The 8168-nt window shown below is 38.1% G+C and overlaps 1 pseudogene; it reads left to right on the plus strand.

The window, feature by feature from the left end:
• The first annotated feature begins 6716 nt into the window (after positions 1–6716).
• LOC127740609 (50S ribosomal protein L14, chloroplastic-like) lies at positions 6717–7356 on the plus strand (annotated as a pseudogene).
• Positions 7357–8168: the final 812 nt, after the last annotated feature.

An 8168-nucleotide genomic window follows, 5' to 3' on the forward strand; every position in this document is an offset into this window, starting at 1 on the left:
CAGAAAAGCTTAAAGATCCCGGAAGCTTCATGATACCATGCACATTAGAGGGTACTTGTACCAAGAAAGCTCTATGTGATCTTGGAGCAAGTATCAACCTAATACATGCATCCACTATCAAAAAGCTTGGTTTGACTGAAGAAGTCAAAGCAACCCGGGTATGTCTCTAACTTGCTGATGGCTCCATTAAATACCCATCAGGTGTGATTGAAGACATGATTGTCAAGGTTGGGCCATTTGCCTTTCCCACTGACTTTGTGGTGCTGGAAATGGAGGAGCACAAGAGTGCAACTCTCATTCTAGGAAGACCTTTCCTAGCAACTGGACAAACCCTTATTGAAGTCCAAAAAGGGGAATCAACCCTGAGAGTCAATGAGGACGAGTTTAAGTTGAATGTTGTCAAAGCTATGCAGCATCCAAACACCCCAAACGATTGCATGAGCATTGATATTATTAACTCTCTGGTGAAAGAGGTCTATATGACTGAGAATCTCGAATCAAAGCTAGAGGATATCTTTAAAGATGTTCAGTCCAATCTGGAGGAACCAGAGAAAATGATAGAACCTCTGAAAATCCGTTAAGAAGAGGAGAAACCTACTAAACCCGAGTTCAAACCATTACCACCATCCCTGAAATATGCATTTCTAGGAGAAGGTGACACTTTTCTTGTAATCATAAGCTCTACCTTAGAGCCACAGGAAGAGGGAGCACTAATTCAAGTGCTGAGGACACACCTGCCAGCTCTTGGGTGGTCCATCAGTGATCTTAAGGGCATTAGCCCTGCCATATGCATGCACAACATCCTATTTGAGGATGACGCTAAGCCAGTGGTTCAACCACAGAGGCGGCTAAATCCAGCCATGAAGGAGGTGGTGCAGAAGGAGGTCACTAAATTACTAGAGGCTAGGGTTATTTATCCTATTTCTGATAGCCCCTGGGTGAGCCCTGTCCAAGTCGTCCCTAAGAAGGGTGGCATGACAATGGTTTATAATGAAAAAAATGAACTTGTTCCTACAAGAACAGTTAAGGGTGGCGTATGTGTATTGATTACAGAAGGCTCAATACAGCTACCAGAAAGGATCATTTTACTTTACCATTCATAGACCAGATGCTAGAAAGACTAGCAGGTCATGATTACTACTGCTTTTTGGATGGATATTCAGGTTATAATCAAATTGCAGTAGATCCCCAAGATCAAGAGAAAACAACATTCACATGTCCATCTGGAGTATTTGCATACAGAAGGATGTCATTTGGTCTGTGCAATGCACCTGCAACATTTCAAAGGTGCATGCTCTCTATTTTCTCTGATATGGTGGAAAAATTTCTGGAAGTATTCATGAATGACTTTTCAGTATTTGGAGACTCATTCAGCTCCTATCTTGACCATCTAGCACTTGTTCTAAAGAGGTTCCAAGAGACTAACCTGGTTTTAAACTGGGAGAAATGTCACTTTATGGTGACTGAAGGAATTGTCCTTGGGCACAAAATTTCGAACAAGGGAATAGAGGTGGATTAAGCTAAGGTAGAGGTAATTGAAAAATTGCCACCATCTGCCAATGTTAAGGCAATCAGAAGCTTTCTGGGGCATGCAGGATTCTATAGAAGGTTTATAAAAGATTTTTCAAAAATTGCAAAATCTCTGAGTAATCTGCTAGCTGCAGACATGACCTTTATCTTTGATAAGGAGTGTCTACAGGCATTTGAGACTCTGAAAGCTAAGCTGGTCACAGCACCAGTCATCTCTGCACCAGACTGGACATTACCATTTGAACTAATGTGTGATGCCAGTGACCATGCCATTGGTGCAGTGTTGGGAAAAAGGCATGACAAGCTTCTGCACGTCATTTATTATGCCAGTCGTGTTTTAAATGATGCACAGAAGAACTACACACCCACAGAAAAAGAGTTACTTGCAGTGGTTTACGCCATTGACAAGTTCAAATCTTATTTAGTAAGATCAAAAGTGATTGTGTACACCGACCATGCTGCTCTTAAATATCTACTCACAAAGCAGGATTCAAAATCTAGACTCATAAGATGGGTGTTCCTTCTACAAGAGTTTGACATAGAAATAAGAGATAGAAAAGGGACAGAGAACCAAGTAGCAGATCACCTGTCCCGAATAGAACCAGTAGAAGGGGCGTCCCTCCCTCTTACTGAGATCTCTGAAAACTTTCCGGATGAGCAACTCTTTGCCATCCAGGAAGTACTATGGTTTGCAGACATTGCAAACTACAAGGTTGTGAGATTCATATCCAAAGAGTATAGTAGGCAGCAATCAAAGAAATTGATCTCAGATAAAAAGTACTATCTATGGGATAAACCATATCTCTTCAAGAGATGTGCAGACGGAGTAATCCGTAGATGTGTGCCTAAAGAAGAAGCACAAAAGATCCTCTGGCACTGCCACGGATCACAGTGTGGAGGATGATGAGCGGATAATTTGTACGCTTTTTGGCATTGTTTTTAGTATGTTTTTAGTATGATCTAGTTAGTTTTTAGTATATTTTTATTAGTTTTTAGTTAAAATTCACTTTTCTGGACTCTACTATGAGTTTGTGTGTTTTTCTGTGATTTCAGGTATTTTCTGGCTGAAATTGAGGGACCTGAGCAAAAATCTGATTCAGAGACTAAAAAGGACTGCAGATGTTGTTGGATTCTGACTTCCCTGCACTCGAAGTGAATTTTCTGGAGCTACAGAAGACCAATTGGCGAGATCTCAACGGCGTTGGAAATTAGACATCCTGGGCTTTCCCGCAATATATGATAGTACATACTTTGCCCAAGATTTGATAGCCCAAATCGGCGTTCAAAGTCACCATCAGAATTCCCAGCGTTAAACACCGGAACTGGCACAAGGATGGGAGTTAAACGCCCAAACTGGCACCAAAGCTGGCGTTTAACTCCAAGAAGAGTCTCTACACGAAAATTCTTCAATGCTCAGCCCAAGCACACATGCACCAAGTGGGCCCGAAAGTGGATTTTTATGTCATTTACTCATCTCTGTAAATCCTAGGCTACTAGTTCTCTATATATAGGACCTTTTACTATTGTATTTTCATCTTTTGATCTTTGGAATCCTTTGATCACTTTAGATATCTAGATCATCTTTGGACATCTAGTTCTTAGATCATTGGGAGGCTGGCCATTCGGCCATGCCTAGACGTTGTTCTTATGTGTTTTCAACGGTGGAGTTTCTACACACCATAGATTAAGGTGTGGAGCTCTGCTGTACCTCGAGTATTAATGCAATTACTATTATTCTTCTATTCAATTCCGCTTGTTCTTGTTCTAAGATATCACTTGTTCTTCAACTTGATGAATGTGATGATCCGTGACACTCATCATCATTCTCACCTATGAACGCGTGCCTGACAACCACCTCCGTTCTACCTTAGATTGAGTGTATATCTCTTGGATCCTTTAACCAGAATCTTCATGGTATAAGCTAGAATTTATGGCGGCATTCAAGAGAATCTGGAAGGTCTAAACCTTGTCTGTGGTATTCTGAGTAGGATTCAATGATTGAATGACTGTGACGAGCTTTAAACTCCTGAAGGCTGGGCGTTAGTGACAGATGCAAAAGAATCACTGGATTCTATGCCAACCTGATTGAGAACCGACAGATGATTAGCCATGCCGTGACAGGGTGCGTTGAACATTTTCACTAAGAGGATGGGAGGTAGCCACTGACAACGGTGAAACCCTTGCATATAGCTTGCCATGGAAAGGAGTAAGAAGGATTGGATGAAGACGGTAGGAAAGCAGAGAGACGGAAGGGACAAAGCATCTTCATAAGCTTATCTGAAATTCCCACCAATGAATTACATAAGTATCTCTATCTCTATCTCTATCTTTATATTTTATTCATCATTCATAACCATTTGAGTTTGCCTGACTAAGATTTACAAGGTGACCATAGCTTGCTTCATACCAACAATCTCTGTGGGATCGACCCTTACTCGCGTAAGGTTTATTACTTGGACGACCCAGTACACTTGCTGGTTAGTTGTGCGAAGTTGTGTTTATGCCATGGTATTGAACACCAAGTTTTTGGGTTCATCACCGGGGATTAATTAAGTTGTGAAAAGTATTGTTCACAATTTCGTGCACCAGAGGACATTTTGGAAGTGAGCGAACAGCCACAAGAGTCCTCCAATATTGTTTCTACTGTCCTACTCTCTATAAAGACTATCGAGAGTTTGTACGTAATTGTGACAATTGCCAAAGATCTGGCAATCTGCCTCACGGTTATGCCATGCCTCAACAAGGAATCTTGGAGATTGAGTTGTTTGATGTATGGGGTATTGACTTCATGAGGGCCTTTCCCACCATCATACTCAAACACTTATATTCTGGTGGTAGTGGATTATGTATCCAAATGGGTGGAGGCTATTGCAACACCCACTAATGATACTAAGACAGTGTTGAAATTCCTCCAGAAACACATCTTCATCAGATTTGGTGTCCTTAAAGTACTAATCAGTGATGGGGGCGCTCATTTCTGCACTAAACAACTTTATTCTGCTATGGTTCAATATGGAGTTAGCCACAGGGTGGCAACTCCATATCATCCACAGACAAATGGGCAAGCTGAAGTCTCTAATAGAGAGCTTAAAAGAATCCTGGAACAGACTGTTATTAACCGTAGAAGGGATTGGGCAAGAAGCTTGGATGATGCTCTGTGGGCATACAGAGCAGCATTCAAGACTCTTATAGGGACCTATCCATACCAGCTTGTGTATGGAAAGGCTTGTCACTTGCCAGTGGAACTGGAACACAAGGCCTACTGGGCAACCAGATTCCTAAACCTTGATGCCAAGTTAGCTGGAGAGAAAAGATTGCTTCAGTTAAATGAGCTAGAGGAATTCAGACTCAATGCTTTCGAAAATGCAAAAATTTACAAAGAGAAAGCAAAAAGATAGCATGATAAGAAGCTGTCATCCAGAGTCTTTGAGCCAGTGAAGAAAGTTCTGGTATTTAACTCTAGGCTCAGATTATTCCCCAGAAAGTTAAAATCCTGGTGGAGAGGACCATATGTGATTACAAGTGTGTCACCATATGGATATGTAGAGCTTCAGGATAATGACTCCAACAAAAAGTTCATTGTTAATGGACAGAGAGTCAAACATTATCTTGAAAGCAATTTTGAGCAAGAATGCTCAAAACTGAGACTTGATTAAAGTTTAGTAATAGTCCAGCTAAAGACAATAAAGAAGCGCTTGCTGGAAGGCAATATGGTAGGCCATAAATTGGGCGAATTTTCACCTACTCTAAACTTCCGAGGACATGCGAAAAATGATAATAGGTCTTGTCGTTAAGGTGAAATTTCATATTCTTCTAATAATAATAAGATTACTCAAAAATAAAACAATTTCTTTTTTATATTAAAAATTTGAATAAATACTAAAGAAATGAAAAGAAAAATCGATTTGAAAAATAAGAAATGTTTCTTTTTTTAGTAAAAGCATAACCTTACTTATGATAAAGTAGAAACTAGAATCATCTTTAGGTCAAACAAATTTGATCAATTAGAATATTTATATATTAGAAAAATAAAAAATGAAAATTATATAAATAGAAATGTCTGTTCACAACACAAAACATGAATAGGAATAAATGAGATTTGTGGATGTGGATAAAGAAATGGTTATGATACTATAATTTACGTTTTATTGAATTGAGTATCTTTTTCCAGTTTTTGCGTTTATTCTGCAGAAGCAAATTAAGTCAAAAGGGGATGCTATATTATGTTTTTAAATAAAAAGCCTAATGGATATAAAAAAATAAAGTGCACAACTAGGGCATATCATTTTATGTAAAGTAGTGGAGAATTATGGGACAAAAAATAAATCTGCTTGGTTTCCGACTTGGTACGACTCAAAGTCATGATTCTCTTTGGTTTGCACAACCAATCAATTATTCAGAGAATCTACAAGAAGATAAAAAAATACGAGATTATATCAAGAATTATTTTTCGAGCACAACATTATCTAGTTATATATTTAACTATATATAGGTGGCAAATTTTCTAATAAATGTCTAGTTCTATATAAAAATCAAAACAAGATATACTAATTTCCAATTGATCAATCAATCCTATGAAATATTAAAATAAAAAAACCTCGTGATTCAATTATTCATTAAACATATGTATATACGGTATATTTTTTTATTGGTATTGGTTAAATCCATTTTTGTAATTGTTTTATTCGCGAGGAGCCGTATGAGGTGAAAATCTCATGTACGGTTCTGGAATAGCGATGGGATTTCTAAACAACCATCAACTATAACCCCAAAAGAACCAGATTCCGTAAGCAACATAGAGGAAGAATGAAAGGAATATCCTATCGGGGTAATCATATTTGCTTCGGAAGATATGCTCTTCAGGCACTTGAACCCGCTTGGATCACATCTAGACAAATAGAAGCAGGTCGGCGGGCAATGTCACGAAATGTCCGCCGAGGTGGACAAATATGGGTACGGATATTTCCAGACAAACCAGTTACAGTAAGACCAACCGAAATGCGTATGGGTTTGGGAAAGGGATCTCCCGAATATTGGGTAGCTGTCGTTAAACCCGGTAGAATACTTTATGAAATGGGCAGAGTCGCAGAAAATATAGCCAAAAGGGATATCTCAATAGCCGCATCAAAAATGCCTATCCAAACTCAATTCATTATTTCAAGATAATAAATAATAAAAATCAAAGGAAAGAGGTCTTTTGGAGGAAAAAACATGGCAATTTTTCCTTTCTTTTGTTGAATAGAGAATATTTTTTTTTACTTCAAGCCTTGGACTGAAAAATCAGATAAAATAAGAATGATATGATTCAACCTCAAACCCATTTGAATGTAGCCGATAACAGCGGAGCCCGCCAATTGATATGTATTCGAATCATAGGAGCAGGTAATCGACGATATGCTTCTATTGGTGACATTGTTGTTGCTTAACCAAGGAAGCGGTACCAAATATGTCTTTAGAAAGATCAGAAGTGATTAGAGCTGTAATTGTACGTACTTGTAAAGAACTTAAACGTAGCAATGGCATGATAATACAATATGATGATAATGCCGCGGTTGTCATTGATCAAGAGGGAAATCCAAAAGGAACTCGAATTTTTGGCGCAATCGCCCGGGAATTGAGACAGTTAAATTTCACTAAAATAGTTTCATTAGCACCTGAGGTATTATAAGAAAAAACATTTTATTATTTAATGAAAATGAAATAGATAAATTAATAAATTATGTCTTACACATATATCTAATTATTAATAAAATTGGATTTCGTTTTTTATTTTTTTAATATATATTATTCTTTTTGAATAAAAATAAGTATAAAAATAAATATAGAAATATAAAAAGAAATATATAAATAATCAATTATTCATTCAATGGAAACTATTGTTGGATATTCTCCAGAAAAAAGTCAAAATATGGTTCTTATGGGTGGGTTAACAAAACATACGCCAATTACAAAAACAGCTTTTTTAATAGGTACGCTCTCTCTTTGTGGTATTCCACCCTTTGCTTGTTTTTGGTCCAAACAAAGCTTATTTGTTAATTACATGATAATTTTACAGGTTTATATTAATTATCTTCAAGGTAAAATAGCAATTGCATGAGTTCACAGAGTTACAGAAGGATTCAGAGGATGAAACAGCAAAAAGAAGCTCACTGGTGCAAAAAGCCAGTAAGAGCTGTTTTGGGCGTTAAATGCCCAAAAGAAGCATCTACTAGGCGTTTAACGCAAGTAAAGATAGCCATCTGGGCGTTAAACGCCAGAAAGAAGCAGCTTCTGGGCGTTTAATGCCAGATTTACAGCGTCTTAGGCGTTTAGAAAAAACGCCCAGTGATAAAGGAGTTTCTGGCGTTTAACGCCAGCTAGAAGCAACAGCCGGGCGTTAAACGCCCAGACCAAGCACCAATTGGGCGTTAAATGCCCAAATCTTGCAGCAGCTGGGCGTTTCATGCCAGGTGATGAGCGGATAATTTATACGCTTTTTGGCATTGTTTTTATATAGTTTTTAGTAAGTTTGAGCTACTTTTAGGGATGTTTTCATTAGTTTTTATGTTAAATTCACATTTCTGGACTTTACTATGAGTTTGTGTATTTTTCTGTGATTTCAGGTAAATTCTGGCTGAAATTGAGGGACTTGAGCAAAA

The sequence above is a fragment of the Arachis duranensis genome, chromosome 7 (assembly GCF_000817695.3).
Source record: "Arachis duranensis cultivar V14167 chromosome 7, aradu.V14167.gnm2.J7QH, whole genome shotgun sequence".
In the NCBI taxonomy this organism is placed as follows: domain Eukaryota; kingdom Viridiplantae; phylum Streptophyta; class Magnoliopsida; order Fabales; family Fabaceae; genus Arachis; species Arachis duranensis.